Below are 23,222 nucleotides of genomic sequence, written 5' to 3'. Positions count from 1 at the left end.
CACATATCTTGCAAAATGTTATGTTATGTTAATATTATTTTTATAGCGCACAGCTGCCCCAGCAAAGGGGCGTCCTGGCGCTTAGACAGGTACTATAACATAACACACAAAAAAAGGAAAGAGGGAACGGCTACTCAGAAACAGGGAACAAAAATGTTTTAATCGCGCGCCTGAAGGCGAATAGGTCATTCAGAGCTCGGATGTGCACCGGGAGAGAATTCCACAGCCCCGCAGCGAGCACCCGGTAGGAGCGGCCACCCATTCTACTGAGTTTAAAACGGGGGTAGACTGCCAGATGATGAGCCTCTGATCTTAGCGATCTCGAAGGGATGTAGGGAATAAGCAAGTTGGCAAGAGCCGGCGGCGAAGAAAGTTTCATGATTTTAAAGGCCAGACAGAGCGCTTTAAACTTAATCCTCTGTCTGACCGGTAACCAATGAAGTGCAGAGATGGTGCCCGAAACAGAACAATGTCTGGGAAGACCAACAATAGCCCGCGCCGCGGCGTTTTGTACCCTTTGAAGCCTGGATGCCTCGGCCTGGTTTACCCCTAACGTCAGCGCACTTCCGTAGTCCAGCCGAGATAGCACCGAGGCTTGGACCACGAGCTGCCGGGTGGGAGGGTCGAAATATTTCAGGACCGGCCTTATGCCTCGCAAGATACCGTAGCAGGTGGCTGCAACCTTCTTCGTGTGACCTGTGAAGGTGAGCGCAGGATCTAGCCAGATCCCTAAGTTTTTCACTTCGGAAGCTGGGATGGGAGTAATGCCCAGCTCTGGAGGCCACCACTGGTCTCCCCATAGCTCAACATGTTTCCCCAGGACCAACACTTCAGTTTTAGTGGCATTCAACTGTAAGCAATTGGTACGTAGCCAACTCGCTACTGCCACAAGTCCAGCTCGGAATCTGGGGGTCTCCACTTCAGGGTCTCCACTCAGTGTCACCGCCAGCTGCGTATCGTCAGCATATGAGGTCATCGTCAAACCCCACTGTTTGACGACTGCAGCTAGCGGTTTCACATAGAGGTTGAACAAGGTGGGGCTCAACGAGGAGCCCTGTGGGACCCCCAGGTCCAAGGGATGAATGGTGGATTGGCAGGGTGGTATAGCCACTTTAAAGGTTCGATCTGAAAGGAAAGATCGAAACCACTGTAGAGCGGTTCCTGCTACTCCAGCTTCCTCAAGGTGCTGAATCAGTATACGGTGGGACACAGTATCGAAAGCAGCGCTCAGATCTAATAACAGGAGCGCTGCCGTACGTCCGGAGTCAAGCACCAGGCGTAGATGCTCGATAATATGGAGCAAAGCGGTCTCGGTACTGTGTCCTGGCCGGAAGCCATTTTGGCTGGAATCCAATATCTGACTACGGGCAAGGTGATCAGACAAGATCGAGTTGACATGGGCTTCGGTAACTTTAGCAGTCCAAGGCAGAAGAGATATGGGGCGGTAGTTCTCAGGCAAGAGGGGGTCAGAGTTTGCCTTCTTTAAGATAGGGGTGACTACCGCCTGCTTCCATGAGGAAGGGACCGTCCCAGTTGACAACAACAGGTTGATTAGAGTGCGTATTGGAACTCGACACAGCGGGGAAAACGTACTGATGAGAGCTGGCTTCAGCGGGTCCAGAGGAGAGCCTGATTTAACGCTGAGGCTAAGTTTGTCAAAGTCCTCAGTAGTCAGATCAGGTAGGAAGGTCAAAGTCTCATAGCCCATGGGATTAGAGTCAACTAACTCTGGATCCGGCCGGCAAGGGTCAAATCCTCGATATATCTTCTGCACTTTCTCCAGAAAGAAGGCTGCATTGTGTTTTGAAAACTTCAAAATTGGCCTGATTTGAAAATGTAGGTTATTTTTTGTAGTTACTGGGCTCGCTAATAGGTGTCACTTTTATTTTGGTGTCTGGGCCTGTTTTTTTGTCCCAGTCCGACCTTGTTTACCAGCAATTAAAAATATGTGAGCCTATCAATGTTCACCAGCCATTCACCATTCATTTATACTTAAACTTCGGTTCATCATACACCTTCCATTTACCATTTATTTACCTTCTGTTCACCAAGTAAAGTTCACCATTTGCCAGCATTGATGCACTGACCATTCATCTTTCACTATACATTCAGTATGTGCAATCCATTCATACATTCATCCATCAAGCAATATTCACTGTCCTTTCAATTTGATAATCATTCTTCATCTGCCATTCAGCATTCTTCTACTATCCATTCACCATCCACTCAGCCTCTGCACAGTTGCTGTCCTTCAGCATTCATTTACCATTAGTGATCAACCATCCATTCATTAAAAAGCCATGCCATGTTCTATCCAACCACCATTCACTTTCTATCCAGTAATCATCCATTTTCTAGCCATCCATTCACCGCCCTTCCATGTACCGTTCTCGTCCACCCTCAATCCATACATTCACCCAAAATTCTAGTTGTACAAAGTGCTGGGCTCTAAAGATTGCCCTTGGATAGACAAACCTTAGTAGTAGAAGGGGAAGTGTGATAAGAAGATAGCATTTGGATGGAGAGACAGCAGTAGTTTAAGGAGGAGGAGGAAGCACCAGATAGCTTTGCAATGGAGAGAGACAAAGCAGGAGTAAAAGTTAGAGGAGAAATAATCAGATTTCATTTTGTGTAGTTCAGTTGCAGGGCAGTACTTGCAGGGGCTGGTGGGATCAGCAGAAAGCTCAATAACCTGCCTGCTTTTCGCATGCTCTGGTAAGGACCACCAAACCTAAAACAAACTTGTTTTTGCTGTTTCTATGTGTGCTTCATTGTGCAGCACACATAGAAACCCTACCTTCCCGCTCGCTGCACGTACCCACCTGGACAATTCTACCTCGGTGAGCCCTCCTTCAGCTTCCCCTACGGCTCCGTGAATCTTCACACTCGCCTCCTTTTAATCTCGCCGTTAAACCGAATGGATTGGCTTAATTCACAGCATGGTTCTTTAGGATATTTAGTATAAATTGTCACTTCGAATTCCAATTAATTGCGCCGCCTAAACTACCGATTCTTCAATAGCACAGAAACCTAGACACAGGTGATTGCTGTCCTGTCACTCCTACGTAGAACCGAGTATTAAACTCTTGCCTTTTCCAACACATCCAATCGATCGACCGTCATCACGACCTTCTGTCAATTACTCTCTGTACAGAGGTAGAATTGAGTAGCTAACTCTACTCTTACAGGAAACCCATTCACCACCTTGTCTTTGGGATTTTGAGATACACAGTCCACCCATCTTCACAAATAATCACTTGACGCCACACACACGTCTTTGTGTGGTTTTTAATTTTAGTTAGGTTCACCATTTACACAGTCACCTTTAAAACATTGCTATGTACATGTTGACAACTAAATGTATGTATGCCTTCTCTCTTCCTCCCTTCTTTAGGCATTAGAGGCTTATAACCTTAAGGCATTTACTAAATGTCCTGATGATGGTCCCCATGATTAAGTAGTGGGACCGAAACGCCGTCGACCTGTTGTGCACCTTATACAAAAACTTGATTTATATGTTATGTATATGTAATGGTGCTTGCTTGATATTTCTGTACATTCGAATTTTTACAGAAATCGCTGCTTTTGCCTTAAAAAGCCCTGTTTTGTCTTCTGTCAACCTTCTGTACTGATCTGATTGTGTTTGGGTACAGGCTTGTGCCCCATACTGGTGATTTGTTGAAGGTACTCCTTCTGTATATAAAACTTTCAATTGAGTAAAAATTGAAGACCTCTGTCCGGCTGGACATGTCGCTTCAAATATAGAATTGATTTTGTCTATATTCATTGCTTCGCATATAATTCTTATGCATGGGACCGTTGTTGTTTTACAAAGTATGCTCCCCAAGGTCCTATGCTGACTCACTTTGTGCCCCTTGTTGACCTTAACAGCACACATAGAAACAGCAAAACGCCATGAATGCTTGTTAATGTGCAGGAAGGTGTCTGTTCCTGCACATAAACAATCATTAAAAAAATGACGATTTGCAACTTCTATGTGTGCTGCAGCAAACATAGAAGTTTCAAATCGCCATTTGTAATTGTTTATGTGCAGGAACAGACACCTTCCTGCACATAATCCTGGGGATTCCTGCGTTTGCTGTGGGCGGCAAACTCATGTAAGAGCGGGGGGAGGCCATCGCCCCAAAACTCATGTGCCGCCTGGGGCGGACCACAACCGCTTGCTACGCCACTGCCTTTCAAGGTTTCCCCATTTCCCAATTATCACCCTCACACCACTCAGGGATTTGAGCCAGACAGCATGAAGCCAGCATAATTTACGGTCAGTATCACAACCTGAAACAAAGCTATTCCAACATTGGCACACACCGAAATACTGCCACCAGAGCAGTTGCCAACTCCATCTCCAGGACCACAATGTTATAAGTTCCCCATGTACTGTTCTTTATGTACATGTTGGTGATCACTGTTACTGCTCTGTACTAATATTCTAAACTTCAATAAACACAATTAAAAATAAATATTCTGAGCGATTGTCCTAAACCCACTCAAAAATCCATCTGTCAAGCAGTCTCTGAAGAACTGCTTCCTCTCAACCCAGTGAACCATCTCCTATTTATTACTTGAAAGCTAACCTCTTGAATTGTAGGCCTGTGATCTTTAGTGCTGCTCCAATATCTGCCCTCATTCAAGGCTGTGACCGTAACAACATTGCATTCATGGAAACCTGGTCGGTTCATCCTCCATATCTTTTGTCTCTGTGTCTTTGTGTCTGTTCCTGTACCTCCTCTGTCTGTGCCTTGCTTGTTATTGGCCAAGGTTATGGTCCAATTTTTCCTATTATGAAAGCTTACACTGCTAGTTCCATGCAGTAATTTAAGCATGAAGAATAAAGAATAGAGAATAAAGATAGGAAGCACAGAAAGAGGCATGTTGAACAGAGACACGGCACAGGTACCTTGGATGCATTTGTGCATACCAATGTTTCGATGAATTAGCACTTTAAGGTCAGACCAATGGACTTTTTCACTGCATGTTTGTAATGGATGTAGTGTACTAGAGTGTTCTCTTTGCTCTTATTTTGTAAATAGCAGTTAAGTGTCTCGCTGTGTGAAAGTGCTTGAGACTTCAAAGAGAATTTTTTTCCTCAGTCTCTGAGTAAGTGTCTTCAAGTTGGATACATTTGAAACTCATTCATTGGTAAGAAGAAAAACACATTATTGGATCTGGTTTTGTGAGTATATGGTTCTTGTTCTTCACTGCATGTATCTGAACATAAGCGGTTTCCAAGTTTTTTTAAGTCCAATGCACTGTTTCCAGCTCTCTGGCTCATGTGAATTTGGACTTCTCTATTTGGCTGTTGTTGTGGGACCATCACCAGGATTTTAAATGGATTACATTGTGGAAGACTTCCAAAATGTGTCTGCCTCTCCATATCTGTATCAAATCGACATAAGCGGAAGAGTTACAGCCTTCTCAAAATCCTGCTTCCCTGGTGTGTATGCCACTGTTAGGGTGCCAGGCAACAGCAGGGACTACCAGAACTGTGAATGCTAGCTGTAAAAAAGCATATGCAATAGTTTCCCAGATGTTTCAGACCTGTTATCTTTGGAAGACAATGAAACATATACCAGGATTACAAAAAATATTAGGATAGGGTGCCATTGTTCCGCATGTGCTGGAGGACTTGGAGTCAATTCAGCATTACAAATTGTTGGCCATGTGTACATCTCTTGAGTTTCAGTTGGATTGACATGTCCAGGCAAATGACATCACTGAAAAAAACACACAATTAGAATCTAGACATGGTTGCGTGTGACTTTTTAAGTGTCAGAGCTGCTCTAGAGAGAGTAGCTCAAGACAAGGATGAAGGTTTTACAGTGGGGGTCTCCAATTGGTTGATCATGAGCTACTGGTAGCTCTATGACTCCCTGTGAGTAGCTCGAGGCCCGACCTTCTTAGCCTGTCGTTTTCTTTGTTTGATTTCCAGGCCTTTTTTCAGAGCTTGCCCACCCTCACCCAGATTGGCTGCTCAGATTGGTTGAAGTGGGTGACGTCACTGACGAAACCCTGGTACGAGCATTATTGGGCTGCCCACTGGAAATCTCGCTGCTTGCCTTTTGCAGCCCGGCACCATGGTTCCAACTTGCACGATGGGTGTGGCTGAGCGGTACACTTGAAACTAGTGACTGGGACTAGTGCCTGGGACCAGGGCTCGAGTCGGGGTACCACGCGGGTGGACGGTGTCCCCCCACTTATTTTACCGGGAGCTCGATAACTGGAGCAAATGGAGCTACACATTCACTCTTTGGCCTCTCTGGGGTGAGACCAGAGCTAATTCAGAATGCTGCTCACCCGCTGGCTTCTCTGATGCAATCGCATCTAAGGGAGGAGCGAGCGGAGGCAATGAGTGATGGTGCAAGCCACCTTTCGTGAAGTCACTTCCTGTCGTGACGTCAGCGTCCCCCCACTTCTTTTTTTATAGGACTTTTGCCCTGCCTCGGACTCTGGCATCTTTCAGTCGCATACCACAGTGCAGGTGGTGCGGCACTAGGCGCAAATGAAATAAGTCCCAGTCTTGTTGTGCTAGAGGTAGTCACATGTTGAAAAAAAGCATCATGTGAAATGTGTTTTTTGTTTTTGGAAAAATGCGATAGGAACTGGATTTGTAAAAAAAAAATCTGTGTGAAACGCTGCTTCATTTAAATAATTATATTCCATCCTTGAAATAAAACAATGTTTCACAGGGATCTCGCGAGTTTTAACTAGGAACAAACTGGAGTCAGTAACTTTATTCACATTCAGTTTTAATGAAATAATGGGAGAAATGTACATTTGAAATTCCTGGCTTCAATTTGTGCCAGTGTCAACTTGCAAGAGGTACTTTATTGTAAACAATTATCCCTGCTTTAATTCAATGAAATTATGGGAGAAATGAACATAAGGCTTAAAACTACCTCGCCCCCCAGTGGCCATATTTATTGTATTCTGTTGTAAATGTGACTTTAATATGAAATTAACTGGGACAGCTGAACCAAGGGCCAGGCTTAGCTCTATGGCCCTTTTACAAGAACTCATGAAAATGTTTTGCAGTTAAAATAATGAAAATAGGGAAACAAAAATGCAAATACGACTTTTTTAATTCAGATTTTTGCCTAATCTAGAATATTGTTGTAATTCCTGGAGTGAGGGGAGCAAGCCTCCAGAAAACTAAAGAAAAATGCTTGACATAGTTTGAAGGGTTACCTACCAAAATGGTGCATCATTTAAAATACGACTCTCATGAAGGGAAGCTTAAGAATCTAAACCAGTGTTTCCGGGAAAAGAGTAAGATTTGGAGCAACATAATAAAACCATTCAAAAGTCTAAAGTTCACAGGTAAGGATTGGCTCATGGACCAAGTATATTTGAGATCCTTCTTTTCTTTCCATGATTAGCTGCTTGCAGATGTCATTTTATGTATGTAATGTGGTGTTGCGGTCTAGCTGCGTGTCACCCGGTAGTGACGTGAGAGGATATCCGGCGGCGGCGGAGCTCCTGAAATAGAATTCACAGTTAATGTGTGGATGGTTGAATAAATACCCACCTCACACAAAAGGTGTCCTGGCATCATTTCTAGGCCTGGTGAGTCTAGTAACATTACAATGGCGACGAGGTGACGGGACTCGACCCCATGAGAAGGTCCAGAACCCTCCAGAGAAGTGCAGGTACCAGGCATTAACCCTCAGGCACCTACGAGGGCTAGCAGGAGCGTGGCAGTGATGGGCAGTGACGGGCGGCAAGTGGGGTCAGAGCAGTCCACCCTCAGCGAGCACCGGAGTGCAGTGAGCAGCAGCAAGCGCGTGCTCCGCCACCTATAGAACACGTGGGCACTAAGCCTCCCTTGGGAAGGTGGCGCTGGAGCCCCAAAGAGGAAGCCAAGTACAGGAGGGGGAGCAAGCTCACCCAGAAGGCGCGGAGCAGGACGAAGCATCACCCAGAAGGCGCGGAGCAGGACGAAGCGTCACCCAGCACCTCCGACCCAGAAGAGAGCGACGGGGGATCAGTCATCAACACCAGAGGCCCGACCATGTGCGCACAAACTTCGGCGCTGATGAACCCGGTACCATTCCTACCAAAGATGGGAGAACCGGAGATGCCCTGGGAGGACTGGAAGCAGTACTTCCTAAATTATCTCTCGGCCTTGGAGGATGAAGGCGAAAACGAGTTTACAGAGACACGGCGCAAGAAGATACTACTGCACAACTTAGGCCCCGCAGGCCAAAGAGTATACCTGAACTTAGTCAAACAGGAAAGACCGGCCACCGACACACACGTGTTCCAGCACGCATTGGAGGATCTGGATGCCCACTACAGACCAGTAGTCTGCACAGCCACTGACGGGTACAATTTCTTCCAAAGAAAACAGTCCAAAGGAGAAACAGTAGATGAGTACGTGGCTGCGTTGCAGAAGTTAGCCATCACATGTAAGTTCGGAGCGTTGCAAGAAGAACTGATCCGTGACCAAATAATCATGTACACCGTCATCACATCTATCCAGGAAAAACTGTGGGTAAATGGCGACGCACCGCTGAAAGAAGTTGTGGCGTTGGTGAAGAAGGCGGAGATGTCAAAAAGGTGCGCGGAAGCGGCAAAGCAAGAAAGCAGTCTAAGTGCAGCGGTATGCAGGGTAGCAGACAAAAGAAGTTCAGATGCCAAGCAACAGCCGGGACAACAAGGATCACGCACGTACAAGAGACAGAACCAGAAATCATACAAGAACCAAGGACAAAGGAACTCGAGCATGAACTCGTGCTACAGGTGCGGCAGTGCCACTCACGCAGCAAACGACAAGGGATGCCAGACATTTGGAGCCAAGTGCTCGTTCTGCGGTCTCATAGGGCACTATGAGAAAGTATGCAGAAGGAAACCATCAAGAAACGAAGTCAAGTACGTAGCACAAGAGTCAACCCAGGAGAACAAAGACGCAGACGAAAGTGAGGACGATGAAATTCTGATGATAGAAGATCAAATCTTCAGGATAGGAAGTGCTACTGACAAAAAACCTAAATGTAAGATGGAAATAGGCGGAGTGCAAACGACCATGATAGCTGATTCGGGGTCACCTTACACGATCATCCAGAGAAGCATCTGGGAGAGAGAATTCGCAGCCCGAGTCGGACGTCAACTCCTACCGCCAGACATTCACCCAGTGACGTAAACAGGGGAAGCTATCCCCATGGTAGGGTATTGCCCATTGACATTTACCTTCAAGGGCAGAACAACAGGAGTAAAGTGTTATGTCGCGAAAAAGGGACCATCTGTGTTGGGCTGGAAGGATCAAGGAGCCCTCGGGATAAAGTTGAACCCTGGGGGACACACACAAGTACTCGCAATGGAGGAAGCCGGAACATACGAGGTGAAGACGTGGAAGGAGGAATTCCCAGAGGTCTTTAAAAACACCCTAGGTCACTTAACGAAGTTCACGCACAAGATTTGCCTGAAAGAGGGAGCTAAACCCATTAGCCATAAAGTACGAAACATCCCATTCAGGATCAGAATGGCAGTGCAAGAAGAACTGCAGAGGTTAGAGGAGAAGGGTGTGATAGAGGCAATTGACAGCGCAGAATGGTTGGCGCCGCTGGTGGTGGCGCAGAAGCCGAACGGAAAGGTGAGATTAAGTGTTGACCTTCGGGAACTCAATAAATGCATCGTGGTGGACAAATTTCCCCTTCCCAGAATCAACGAGATGCTGGCAAAGACCAAGGGGGTAGAATGGTTCTCCACGATCGACCTCACTTCGGCCTACCACCAGATTGAGTTACACCGATCTTGTAACCACTTGACGTCTTTCATCACGCCCTTCGGGTGTTATAAATTCTTGAGGATGCCGTTCGGCCTAGCCTTCGCAGCGGTTGTCTTCCAAAAACTGATGTATCGTCTGTTCCACAAAATGGACGGCATCCAATATTTTCAGGACGACATCTTGGTAATGGGAACATCGCGAGAGGACCATGATAAAAATTTGAGAGACGTGCTAGACACACTGAAGCAAAATGGACTCACCGCCCAATGGGAGAAATGCAAGTTCGGAGTGAACAAAGTCACCTATTTGGGGCACGAGATAAGCAATCGGGGCATTAAACCCAAGGCGGCGAATGTCAGCGCCATCAAACATGCGCCCACTCCAGAGAGTAAGGAAGACGTAAGACAATTCCTGGGAATGGCAGAGTTCTACAGGAAGTTTGTAAAACACTTCGCATCAAAGACCCACCACATGAGACAAATACTAAAGGACAAATAGGCATTTCGATGGGCTGAAGAGGAGCAAAGGGAGTTCAAGGAGATGAAACGGAACATCTGCGAAGCGGTGCCCATACATGGGTTCGACCAAGATGCGCTCACTATACTGACCACGGACGCTAGTGACCGGGGATTGGGTGCCGTACTCACACAACAATCACCTGAAGGTTCGGTTTCCACAGATAAGTTTTGCATCGAGGGCGCTGGCCCCCAATGAACAAAAGTTCAGCGTCATCGAGAAGGAAATGCTGGCAGCGGTATGGGCCATGGAGAGATTCAGGCAGTTTTTGTGGGGTGGAAGGTTCACACTACGCACCGACCACAAACCATTGGTAAAGGTGCTCACGTCGTGCGGACATGAGCGGGCAACCCCCAGGATTACGAAGATGACGTTGAGGCTTCTTGACTATGTATACGATGTGGAGTATCTGCCAGAACACAAGAACAAAGTGGCCGACTTCTTGAGCCGAGCAGCAGCCAAAGAAGGAGCAGAGGAGCAGGATGGAAATGAATGGGAAGATTACGTAATAGCGACGACAGCCGACCCGGAGAAGGCCATAAGCATTCAGGAATGGGAGGCTGAGTATTCCAAAGATGACAAGGTCGACGCAGTCAAATCCTATGTAGCTACCGGATGGCCAGACAAGAAGACGTTGGACAACGAACTTAAGCAATACTGGGAGGTCCGTAAAGAACTATCGACTGGGGACAACCCGTATTTCCTGTTGAGAGGTGAAAAGGTAATACCCCCAAACTCCCTGATTGAACATCTCTTGTGCATAGGACACGAAGGACACCAAGGCATTGTCAAGACAAAATGGAGGTTGAAGGAAGACTACTGGTGGCCGGGAATGGACAAACAGATTGAAAGATATGTCAGGACATGCGAACATTGCAGCAATGCCGACAAAACGCAGAGACTGTTACGCCCTCCCCTAGGCATGCATGAACACTCAGAGAATCCGTGGGAGGAGGTAGCAATAGATATCCTAGGACCCGTACTAGACCTACAAGGCACGCACATATACATCACAGTGCTAATCGACCGATATTCAAAGTGGCCAGAGATTGACATAACGGAAGACACAGAAACAGAGACAGTACTAACATTCCTAATGGACATTTTCATTAGGGAAGGTATCCCCAAAGGGATATTAAGCGACAATGGACCCCAATTCACATCAGCCAAGTGGGTCACGTTCATGGAACGTAATGGCATTGCGTTCAGGCATACACCAGTATATCACCCGGCATGTAACGGCCTGGCGGAGAGATTTAATCGGGTGATCATGGGCTCCATCCAAGCAGCCATCAGTCAAGGAAAGGATTGGGAGAAGGAGCTGAAGCGATTGATATGGGCATACCACATAACACCCACAGCCACGGGCTACAGCCCCTTCAGGATACTGAGACGGCGTGAACCGTTCACCAAGGACAATGTTGCCTGGAAGCGCCTCACAGTCCAGAGCCACTGGTCACCAGCGGTAGTCCGTAAGAACCAGGAGAAAGCCCAAGCAATATATACCGAGCATTACAATAAAAGACGCAATGCACAAGAGACCAGCCTGGAAAAAGGAGAATGGGTGAGAGTCAAACAACCCATTCAGAGGAAGAAAGGGGACAGCAAATTCACACCCCCACTCCAAGTCGTGGAGCCGTACTCCAGGTCTGCATTACTCAGCGATGGCAAAATATGGTCGCAGGACCGTATGGCGAAATGCAATCGTGTGGAGAACTAGGACGTGGTAAAAGAGAGAGAGAGCAGTACGCCAAGGACAGGAGGAGCCACCAACCCCAACGCCGGAAACAACAACATCACCCCATCGCAAGACCTCTGCAACTCCCTCGCCTCCTACTTCCACAACAAGATCGCGGACATACACAACAGCTTCAGCGCTCAACCAACGCTCACCACGACCGAACCACCGCCCCCCACCACCACCATCCGCGCCTGGACTCCGATCAGCACCGAAGACACCGTCCGCATGATGAACTCCATCCACTCCGGATCTCCAACCGACCCCTGCCCTCACCACGTCTTCAACAAGGCCGACGCTGTCATCGCACCCCACCTGCGGGACATCATCAACACCTCCTTCAACACAGCCACCTTCCCAGAGAGCTGGAAGCACGCAGAACTCAGCGCCCTGCTAAAGAAACCTACAGCGGACCCCACCGAACTCAAGAATTACCGCCCCATCTCGCTCCTCCCGTTCCCAGCCAAAGTCATCGAGAAGACCGTCAACAAACAGCTGGCCGCCTTCCTCGAGACGAATGGATCCCTCGACCCCTCACAGTCTGGCTTCCGAGCCAACCACAGCACCGAGACCGCCCTCATCGCTGCCACCGATGACATCCGAGCCCTGATGGACAACGGAGAAACAGCGGCCCTCATCCTCCTAGACCTCTCCGCGGCATTCAACACTGTCTGCCACCGCACCCTAGTGCAGCGCCTCAGCAACGTCGGAATCCAGGAGAAGGCTCTGGAATGGATCATCTCCTTCCTCGACGGAAGAACAGAGAGAGTCCGCCTACCACCGTACAAGTCAGAGGCCACCGAAGTCATCTGCGGCGTCCCTCAAGGATCGTCGCTGAGCCCCACCCTCTTCAACGTCTACATGAGCCCCCTCGCGGCCATCGCACGCCAACACAACCTCAACATCATCTCCTACGCTGACGACACCCAGCTGATCCTCTCCCTGACCAACGACCCCCCGCCGCCAGAGCCAACCTTCACGAAGGGATGAAAGACGTAGCCGAGTGGATGGCGACCAGCCGCCTGAAACTGAACTCAGACAAGACGGAAGTCCTCATCCTGGGTTCCTCGCCCTCCGCCTGGGACGACTCCTGGTGGCCCCCCGCCCTGGGCACCGCACCCAAACCGACAGACCACGCACGCAACCTGGGCTTCATCTTGGACTCCTCCCTCACCATGGCCAGACAAGTCAACGCCGTCTCCTCGTCATGCTTCAACATCCTGCGCATGCTACGGAAGATCTTCCGGTGGATCCCCACCGAGACCAGGAAGACGGTCACCCAGGCCCTCGTCACCAGCCGACTGGACTACGGCAACGCCCTCTACGCCGGAACCACCACGAAGCTCCAGAAGAGACTCCAGCGGATCCAGAACGCCTCAGCCAGACTCATCCTCGACATCCCACGACACAGCCACATCTCCGGACATCTGAAAGACCTGCATTGGCTCCCCGTCAACAAAAGAATCACCTTCCGTCTCCTCACCCACGCACACAAAGCCCTACACGATCAAGGCCCGAGCTACCTCAACAGCCACGTCAACTTCTACGCTCCCAAACGCCATCTCTGATCAGCCAGGCACGCCCTCGCCGCCGTCCCCCGCATCCGAAGAACGACAACAGGAGGAAGGTCCTTCTCCTACCTGGCCGCCAAGACCTGGAACTCCCTCCCGACCGACCTGCGCCTGACCCAAGACCACCTCTCCTTCAGGAAGAAGCTCAAGACCTGGCTCTTCGAGCAGTAGCAGCACTCCCCCCCCCAAGCGCCTTGAGACCCTCTGGGTAAGTAGTGCGCTCTATAAATACCTTTGATTGATTGATTGATTGACCAGGAGCCCGAGGGGAAGCAGAGAGACTGTCACCCAAAGGGAAACACCGCGGATGAAGGAGAGAGAGGAAGTGCAAGGAACCCGGACTCCGGAGAGGCTGGTGCAAGAAGAGGAACGGGAGGTCAGCGGTGATTGCAGTGAAGCTATGCCCAGTCCGGGAAAGGTGGGACTGTCACCCAGTAACTGCCGGCAGGACTTACAGATGGAAGATCATGCTACCTAGGAGGTTTGAGGAGTTCCACACGGAGAGCAAGAAAGATTGTAAAGTGTAAAGTGGGGAGATGTGGTGTTGCGGTCTAGCTGCGTGTCACCCGGTAGTGACTTGAGCGGATATCCGGAGGCGGCCATTTTGTACTCATTGGCTCGCGGATTCCGATGCCGGCAGCAGCCCGTACCGGTGCTCCTGAAATAGAATTCATAGTTTATGTGTGGATGGTTGAATAAATACCCACCTCACACAAAAGGTGTCCTGGCATCATTTCTAGGCCTGGTGTGTCTACTAACATTACATGTAAGGCTTGGAGACCTTGCTCATGGCTGGATGACAGCTTTAAACTAGGAGGCTGAGATTAAGACACATGGGTCCTTGGGCCTGGCTTCGGAACCGACTGCAATGGCAGCGTCCTAAAAGAGCTCCATCTCTCGGGTCCCTGAAACCCAAAATATTCGCACATCCAGCTGCCAAATAGAAACAAAAGTGCCCGTGACCTAAACCCGAGGATGGGGGCACGAGTTAGCAACTGAAAATTGAGCTACAAGTGATATCAGCGAGTCCCTGGTCTGCGTGACGGACCGCTGCTCACCCAACAAGAAGAAAGACACTGGGCGAGACCGTAGGTGTGGAGTGGGACTGGAGAGAGTGGGTGAGGAAACATCGTGTGGCGCTGCGGTGTCCGGTGCCGCTGTGAAGATAGTCGAGTGACTGCCTTAGCAGGGCAGCATTACCGTACAGCGAGGCCCCGGCAGAAGGCGCAGGGGTGGCTGGGCCCAGCAGCTGTAGATGGGGCCTGACTCCCCCCCGGGCCGTTTGACCTGTGCTGCCACTGTGGGAGCAGTTTGTCAGCTTTGCGGCCTTTTTGGTGAAGTGGAAGTGTGCAAGAAAGCAATTCAGATGCATGGCGACTGTAAAAGCCTTCCCATACGTTCTTTTGTTATGTTCTGAATAGTGCCTCCCACCGCCACCCATTAGATTTTACAGCCCCCTCTTAGCGCCCACTGTGAAAGATCTTTGGATAAGCAAATGACTCAGCAGACACACCCCTGCTCTGATTTACAAAGCAGCTCACGCTGGGTCCATTGATTGATTCCCTGCAGTGCTTGAAAGGTGCTGCCATAGTATAACTTGAGGGATAAAGGGAGCGCGCTGCCTCGTTAAAGTCAGATCCCCATGAGTACCGGTACTATCTTTCTTTTAGAAAAAAGTGCCGGTACTCAAGGGGAGAAAATTAAGAAGTGCCGGTACTCAGTACCGGTGAGTACCGGCCCATTTAAAGCACTGCTGTGGGCAGAGTGTGACTGCTCTCACCTCAGCCGATGGTGCTAGAGACAGCAGAGGTTCTACCATGGGGGCGTTTGGGCGCCGCCCCCCCTGCTTTCTCGCAGTGCGAGAAGAAGGCAGAAACAAATGGTAGTTATTTATTTATAACTACCATTTGTTTCTGCCTGCCCTTCTCGCACGGCGAGAAAGCAGTCAGCAGAACAGAACTTCCTTGTTCCTCGAGCCTCAGGGCAGGGGGGAGTGGCTTGGGGGAGTGGCTTGACCAATGTTGTTAATACTGACTGTTTGGACAGCCTGAGAGGCTGTCCAAACAGACAGTATTAGCAACAGTGGGCAAGCCGCTCCCCCCAAGCCACCTCCCACTCTCCGTTCTGCAGGATGCAGACTAGGGAAAATGACGAGGTTAGGGCAGCCGGCCGAGCCAATCAGCGCCGGCTGCCATGGAGGGGAGGGAGGCTGCCTGCAGCCTCCAGTGACGACGAGAGCCCACATGACCACGTCAGACGCAGCGGCGGCACAGGCATTCTAAATCCAGGAAGGTGGACTCTGCACTGCAGTCTCGGGACGGGACTCGAGTCGGGAAGCCAAGGTAAGTTTTTTATATTTCTTTGCCATTTGCCAAACATGTGTTTTGCTTAGCTCGCGCAGTGAGGGCTAAGCCTAAGAAATGCCGTGTGTTTAGGATGGGGCGAACAGGGAGTGTGGGGCCGGCGCGGGGAGGTGCTCCCAGGAGAGTGAGTGCTCTGCTACAACCACGAGGAGGGCAGAGGCGAAGACGGGCCAGAGAGGGAAGAACAAGGGTATCTGAGAGCTGCACCTCTCTTGCAGCATCCGGCACCAATCATTGAGGATCAAACAGTGGGCAGAGGTGACCAGGGACCAGGTGAGGAGAGTTTCCTTACCCCTCAACACCCCTTTCTGGGTAGCTGGCACCCTGTGCTCTGTGGCAGAATCTCCACCAACATTTATATGGCAATATATAAATGGGCGGGTTGAAGGTAAGGGGTTCTCAGCAGCCTTCCAAACACCCTTTCTGTTGGTCACCCTTGCGCACTTCGCACGCTCGCGATGTAAGACTCATACGCAACTTTTACGCCCTGCCACTTTCAAATGTCACCAGCCGCCACTGGCTAGAGATGACCACAATCGTTCGTTAGACCCCGCATTGCCACCACAGACGATACTCTAGGCGATGGACCAACTGCAATTTTCGGGTGACAGGAGGCGAGGGGCTGCGTGGCTGTGCAAGTGGCCCCAGAAAAGAATGAAGACTTGGGCGATCACGGGAAAACTGATATAGTGAGTAGGGGAAACAAAACAGACACCCGGGACAATCACAGTGTAGCACCGGAGACACATAACGGGGATTATCCAGGCAAGTCAGAGATCTGGGAGATCTGGGAGATCGGGAGAACGCGATCACCCAGGTACTTCCGGCTGAACCGGCAGGAACACACTAGACGTTCAGAGAAGGCAGGAAATAGAGAGTTAACAGGATTTCATCAGCCAGGGTATGACCCAAGCCATATTGCTAACTTTCGCTGCACACGATGATACAACAGATTAAATCCTTTTGACTGAGAAGTTTCCGTGGACAGTAAATTGAGTCGCACAGTCTGCGAAGTGCCAGAATTTGAATATCCCTATTCTGTGGCGATTGCTTATTTTAAATAAAAGCTACAGAGCAACAACTGATCTTGCCTATGCACAGAAGTCGCTAAAAAACTGTACTCGACCTATTGAATCGTGTGAAGCACTTTTTAGGGGTCAACTGTTTTATACAAAATAGTCCAGAAGATGGTCTCATGGACGAATGCATAGATTCCCAAATGTAGACCTTTACACTTTTTTCTGAAAAATAATCTGTGATAGAAGAAGTGTTTACAATAGTGACATTGAAGGACTGTATAATTGCATTTGCTTTCCACTGTTACATTGTGTGTTTAACTGTGTAGTACCCTTGATGAACTTTAAAAGATAAAATTCTTTTTACATACACCCCTGTTTCATGTATGTTTTCTGTATATTTTTTTCAGTGGTGATTGGGTCACTGGTTCCTATTTTATGTAAGGAACAAAAAATATTTATTTAAAAAGGTTTTTGAAAAGAAATTGTTTGGCAAGTTTATAAATAACTCTTGCATCTGAATATATATTAGAAGCAATATAATCAAAAATCCTAAATAAATCCCTTGAAGGCATCCTTTACCCGTTCATTGATTCTGCCCAGGCCCTCAAGGTTAGATTGGCTTTCCCATTATACTTAACTCTGTCCCACCAGCAGGGCAGGAGGGAGGTGGTTTGTGTATTCCAGGGAATGTTACATTTTATATGTTTGTATTGTTGTCTTGTCAGTTTTTTCACAGTGCACAGTCAGGGCAATGGGTTGAAACATCTTGTCAGACAAAGGATGGGATACTTAGCACAGGAATGGTGTCACACGAGTGGGTAACTTCGCAGGGAACAGGACATATACCAACAGGGGGGTGACAGGACGGACCACAAGGGACTACCAGTTTAAGAATTCTGTCCTGGAATGTTAACGGCCTGGGGAGTCGTATTAAATAAAGCATAGTGCTACAATATCTGCATCAACACTCCCCAGGCATTGTACTACTGCAGGAAACACATCTCAAAGGCCATAGATATCGAGCACTATAGAGGCACGGACATAAGCTGATTGCGCATGCTGGTTATACAACTGGTTCTCGAGGAGTGGGAATATTAGTCAAGTCGAGTCTACCCTTGGTAATTGAAAAGATCTGGCACGATCCCCTGGGGAGGTTTGTGGCCCTTGCAGGGAAATGGGAGGGGCAGGCGGTCAATATGGTCTCAAGTTATATTCCGCCGGTGGTGCAGTCTGAGGCATTTAGAGTGCTGGGGACCTTGCTGGTTGATCCTCCACCAGGACTACGGGTGCTGGGCGGTGATATGAACTTTACTAATGACCCGGGCTCGATAGGGATTCTATATCGGCTAGAGAGAGAGGAGTGGAGCCACTTTGCGCGTTCATCCAGGCTGTGGGTTTGATAGATATCTGGTGGTTGCATAACCCAGACACTCGCACTACACCTTCTACTCAGCCGCCCACGGCAGTTACTCGCGGCTTGATCACATATTGTTTGAAGGAAAATTGCCAGCAAGGGATTTGCTTATGGATCTATTTATCTTTGTGCACCCTTGATTTTCATTGATTTACTTCAACATAAGAATAATAACTTTTTCCAAAAAATAATCCTTTCGTGTTGCTTCTCTTATTCTTTTGTGCTTTAAGTTTTCATTTATTGCAAGAAAGCATAAAACCTGTTGTTTAAATGAGGATCTGTCCAAATCATCACATGTCTATGGGGCTAGTGTGGTAGTCATTATAGACTTTGAATAGACAGACCCATAAGTTTTCCTACAGTCACTGTTTCATTCAGTTGCCGAGTCTAAGGAATACAGACTGTGCTAGACTGTCCAAACATAGATCCATAAGCAAATCCCTTGCTGGCAATTTTCCTTCAAACAATTTCATTGCCCAAGCCCGCAAGGGTATATTGGGTTACCCACCTCTACTTTCAACTTGATCACATATTGACACATAGAGGAGAGGAGGCACGGTTCTCTAATGCATGTATTGGTCCACGGGGCTTTTCGGACCATTTTCCAGTAGAGGTAATGGTGATGGGTCAGGCTCGTCAATACACTCTGCCACCCAGACTGAACGCATGGTTCTTTAAGAACAAAGAAAACGCTCAAAAAGTCAGAGAACAGGCTCAACTCTATTTCCAGGAAAATGAGGGGTCGGTTGAGGTGGCCTGTACTCTGTGGGAAGCGTTTAAACCAGTTATGAGGGGGCATGTCCAGACCAGCATAGGAGGTGATAATAAAAAAAAAGAGACTGCAGTGGGACCGATTGGAGGCGACAATTATGGAGATGGAGGCAAGCTTTCTGGAGGGTGGGAGACTGAAAAGGATTTAGCACACCAATTAGAACTTAGGAGGCACGAACTGCAAGATTTGACATATAATTCTGCACAAACAGCTGCGCTGGCAAGCATAGAAGAGTACATGACCTGGGAGATAAAGCCAATAAAATGATCGCCTGGCTAGAAAAAAGAGACATAGAAAAGAGTTGGGGGGCAGAAATATGCGACAAAAGCAGACATGCACACTCTGCTTGGGTAGACTTGGCACAGGTATTTGCCGATTACCATGAGGAGTTATATGAGTCAAACCCTGATAGGACACCGCAGACTGTTGTGAGCTGCTAGAAGAAATGAGACTGACAGTGCTGTCGGAGGAAGACAGAGAAAACATTGAACAGTACATAACAGAGGAAATAGTAGGTGCCATACAGGAATTACGGGCGGGGAAGACACCGGGACCCAATGGTTTGCCAGTGGAGCAGTTTAAATGTATGGCAAGCATTGTGGCCCCATATCTCATTGGTATGTTTAATGAGGCGAGAGAACAGGGGTGTTTGCTGGTTGACCAGCAGACAGCAACCATTGTGGAAATTCCCAGGGGGGCAAGCCAGCTGATCAGTGTAAGTCATACAGGCCGATATCCTTGTTAAATTTGAAGGTTAAAATACAGGCCAAGGTCTTGGTGAACCGACTTCTAGCACCAATCACGGCGCTGATACACCCAGACCAATTGGGCTTTATTCCCTGCCAAAGCATTAGGCTTAATCTTCGATGGCTCTATGGGGTAATGCACCTGGTAAAAACCAACACTGGGGTAGGGATAGTGCTATTGTCTCTTGACGCCCGCATGGCATTTGACAGTATAGAGTGGCACTACCTATTTGAGGTCCTGAAATGATTTGGATTCGGCCCTCAATTCCAGTCCTGTATTAAGCTGCTGTATACACATCTCCTGGCCAGGGTTTGAGTGAATGGTTTGGTGTCCCGCTCCTTTGCTCTCCATAAAGGTATGAGGCAGGCTTGCCCTCTTTCACCGATTTTATTTGCATTATCACTCGAGCCGCTTGCAGCGTGGGTAAGGGGGGACCCAGTGATCTCTGGTATCTACGGGGGGCACAATGGGAAGAGAGAATGTCACTGTACGCTGACTATGTTCTTCTGTATGCAACGAGACCATTGTTCACAATAAGCCGGCTACTGCAGATTTTTAGGCTCTTTGAAGGGTATTCGGGATTCCAGACTAACTGGGACAAGTCACTCCTGTACATGTTATCGAGCGGGCCACCTCCGATACTGGGTGCAGAAACCAAATTACAGTTTAAGGATAGCTTTAATACCTGGGTATACAAATAGCCAAAACAGACTCAGGATTTTTGGATCACTGGGAGATGGGGGCTAGAGGCTACCTAGGTGCACTGTTTGGGCAAGGAAAGAAAGAAAACATGCCACCACATACACAGATAGTACTAAATGTGTGGTCAATAGATTCCTGGGCTGGGCTAACAGACTGACGGAACAGACCCCTCTATGGAATAGCGATATGCTTCGGCAAGTGGGCAGATTACAGAGTTTAGCTAAATGGGAATTGACAGATATCATATACCTGGGAGATGTGTGGTGGAGACAGGCCATGCTTTCATTCCCCAAACTACAAAAAGAATATCAATTGTCAAACACAGAACATTAGAGGTACTTACAACTGAAGCATGCCCAGGTCATGCATCTGAAAGAAGGGGATCAGATTCCAGAATATAGCTCGTTAGAGGACAGATTAGTACTAGATCCAATTCCGGAGAAAGCACTGCCATGCGCCTACAAGAAGATAATCAATAACTCCCCAGATCTCCTTTTTTTTCTCTCCTCATCTCACCTTAAAGCACTATGCAGAGTGTTACAGCCGTATTTTGAACCTGGGCTCCCTCCGGCCAACTGCGGTGGCTTAGGTCCCCAGACCAGCTCCTTGTACCGGAGTTTTAAGGTGTAATCATTGGACTGGGGGTTATTACTTTTCAGTTCCTATACAGTCTCAGATCTTTACCCATGGTGATAAAAGGGTGCCAAAGGCTATTAGAAAGGCTACCAACACTAGCAAGATCTAATTGGGCCATCGCAAAGGCAGAGGTCAGCCAATCCTCCAGCCTTGGGGGGTTGGGATCCTTCCATTTCAGGCAGATTTCTCTACGGGCCAGAAGAATCAAGCACAATAAGAGGCCTCTATCCCTTACTGCTAGATCTTGTGATGAAAGGCAGTCATCCGCAAAGAAAACTAGGGTCTCATTGACTGTGATGTTAATGCCAAAGGTCCTGCAAAGATAGCCTCTGACCCCTTCCCAGAATGTTTCCAGCTTCGCACAACCAACAAAAACATGAATATCATTGGCTTTAGGGGCCATGCATCTATAACATTTTGGCTCTGGAATTGGAGCAAATTTTGCTATTTTCGCTGGGGTGTAATAGATACGATTAGTTACAAAAAAATGTTTTTTCTTTAAGCTGCCGGATTTGGTGTATTTATATGAGTATTAAGGAGGGTTCTAATAACTCCTCTATTATTGGTTCAAAGGAGGATTATCGGGAGGCGTGGCCAATATGGCGGGCTGAGAGGACGCACTTGCCGTGAGCTCCCGAGCCCCTGGAAACCCTGCACCGTTCTACACCGCTGATCTCCCCCGGATCGAGCGGAAAACGCACCCGGTGCCGCTAGAGAACCAGCCGAGGCGGTGACCGCCGGAGAGCTTACCGAGAGGCCCGGGAGCCCCAGATCACGAGGCCCTGGTCTCCCGACGAGGGGAGCCTGTGGCACGGGCGGACCAACAGAATGCACTCGATTCGTTACCGTACTCGTCCCCGGTGGGTGCTGGGGCGGCCTTCATCGGCGGAGCGGAGCTGCGTCGACGGTGGACGAGGAGGCGAGTCGACAGGAAGCAACTACGCAAGCCCGGGGATCGGGAAGGCCGCGGGGCCTGCACCACGTGGCCCGTCCCGGAGCCCCTCCTCTGACCGCTGCTGAGCGCTGCCGGGCCCTCCGGCGCCCTTGAACACCTTTGCGACCTCCGGCTCCGGCTGCCGCACAGTCTGCAAACCTGGCCCCCGGCGGTGCGAACTTCGGGTGGACCGGTGGGGAAGGACTGCCACGATCCCCGGAACTGGGCCTAGCCGGAATCATCGGATGTGGTTTTGGGGGTGATCACCGGAAAGACTGCTCAGAGAGGGCCTAGATGCACTGGTAGCCCCGGACCTCCGCCTCGGGCAGCGCGACACAAAGTCTGGGAGTTGAGACTACGCCAGTTCGGAGCTGGTTCCCCGAGCCGGAACGAGCGGCCATTTTGAACGGGGGCGGAGCGGCTGCATCGACCCTCATCTGAGGCGTGTGAGGGCACCTCGTTGGGAGTGCTCCCACGCCGGCACGAGCTGTGTGACCTGCCAGCCGCTGCTGGATCGGGGCCCCGGCCTGTAGCACCTCCTCACCACGGCCCGCGGGCTCTCGTGATTCCCGCCTCTCCGCGATGTCGAATGCCAGGGGGCAGAGGAAGGGCGATCGAACTTTGCCAGACATGCTGGGACGCGGCGGCCCGAGGCAAGACAGGACCCAGCCCGCCCCGAGCCCTCCAACAAGCTCACGGGGCGCTGAAGGTGGGGAACCCCCGGTGACTAGATCGTTCCTGGAGTCCCTGTTCAGCTCTTTGAGGTAGGACTTTCAGGCCTTGAAGCAGGAGGTGGCCGGGGAGGTCCGGGAAGTCAGGAGAGAGGTGGACTCCCTGGGAGAGCGGGTGAACACTGTGGAGGCGGCTGGCCACTCCAGGGACGAGGAAATCACCCATCTGCAACAAGAGATCCTGAGGCTGAGGGACCAACAGATCGATCTACAAGCCCATGCCAAGGACCTTGAAAATAGGTCCAGGCGGAACAACATCAGGGTCCGAGGTGTTCCATCCAACGAAGAGGGTGAAGACGCGGCCGCCTACTTAGGAGCCCTGTTCCGTGAGATA

Source organism: Lissotriton vulgaris, chromosome 9 (assembly GCF_964263255.1).
Source record: "Lissotriton vulgaris chromosome 9, aLisVul1.2, whole genome shotgun sequence".
NCBI lineage: Eukaryota > Metazoa > Chordata > Amphibia > Caudata > Salamandridae > Lissotriton > Lissotriton vulgaris.
Note: the sequence above shows the minus strand (reverse complement) of the source record.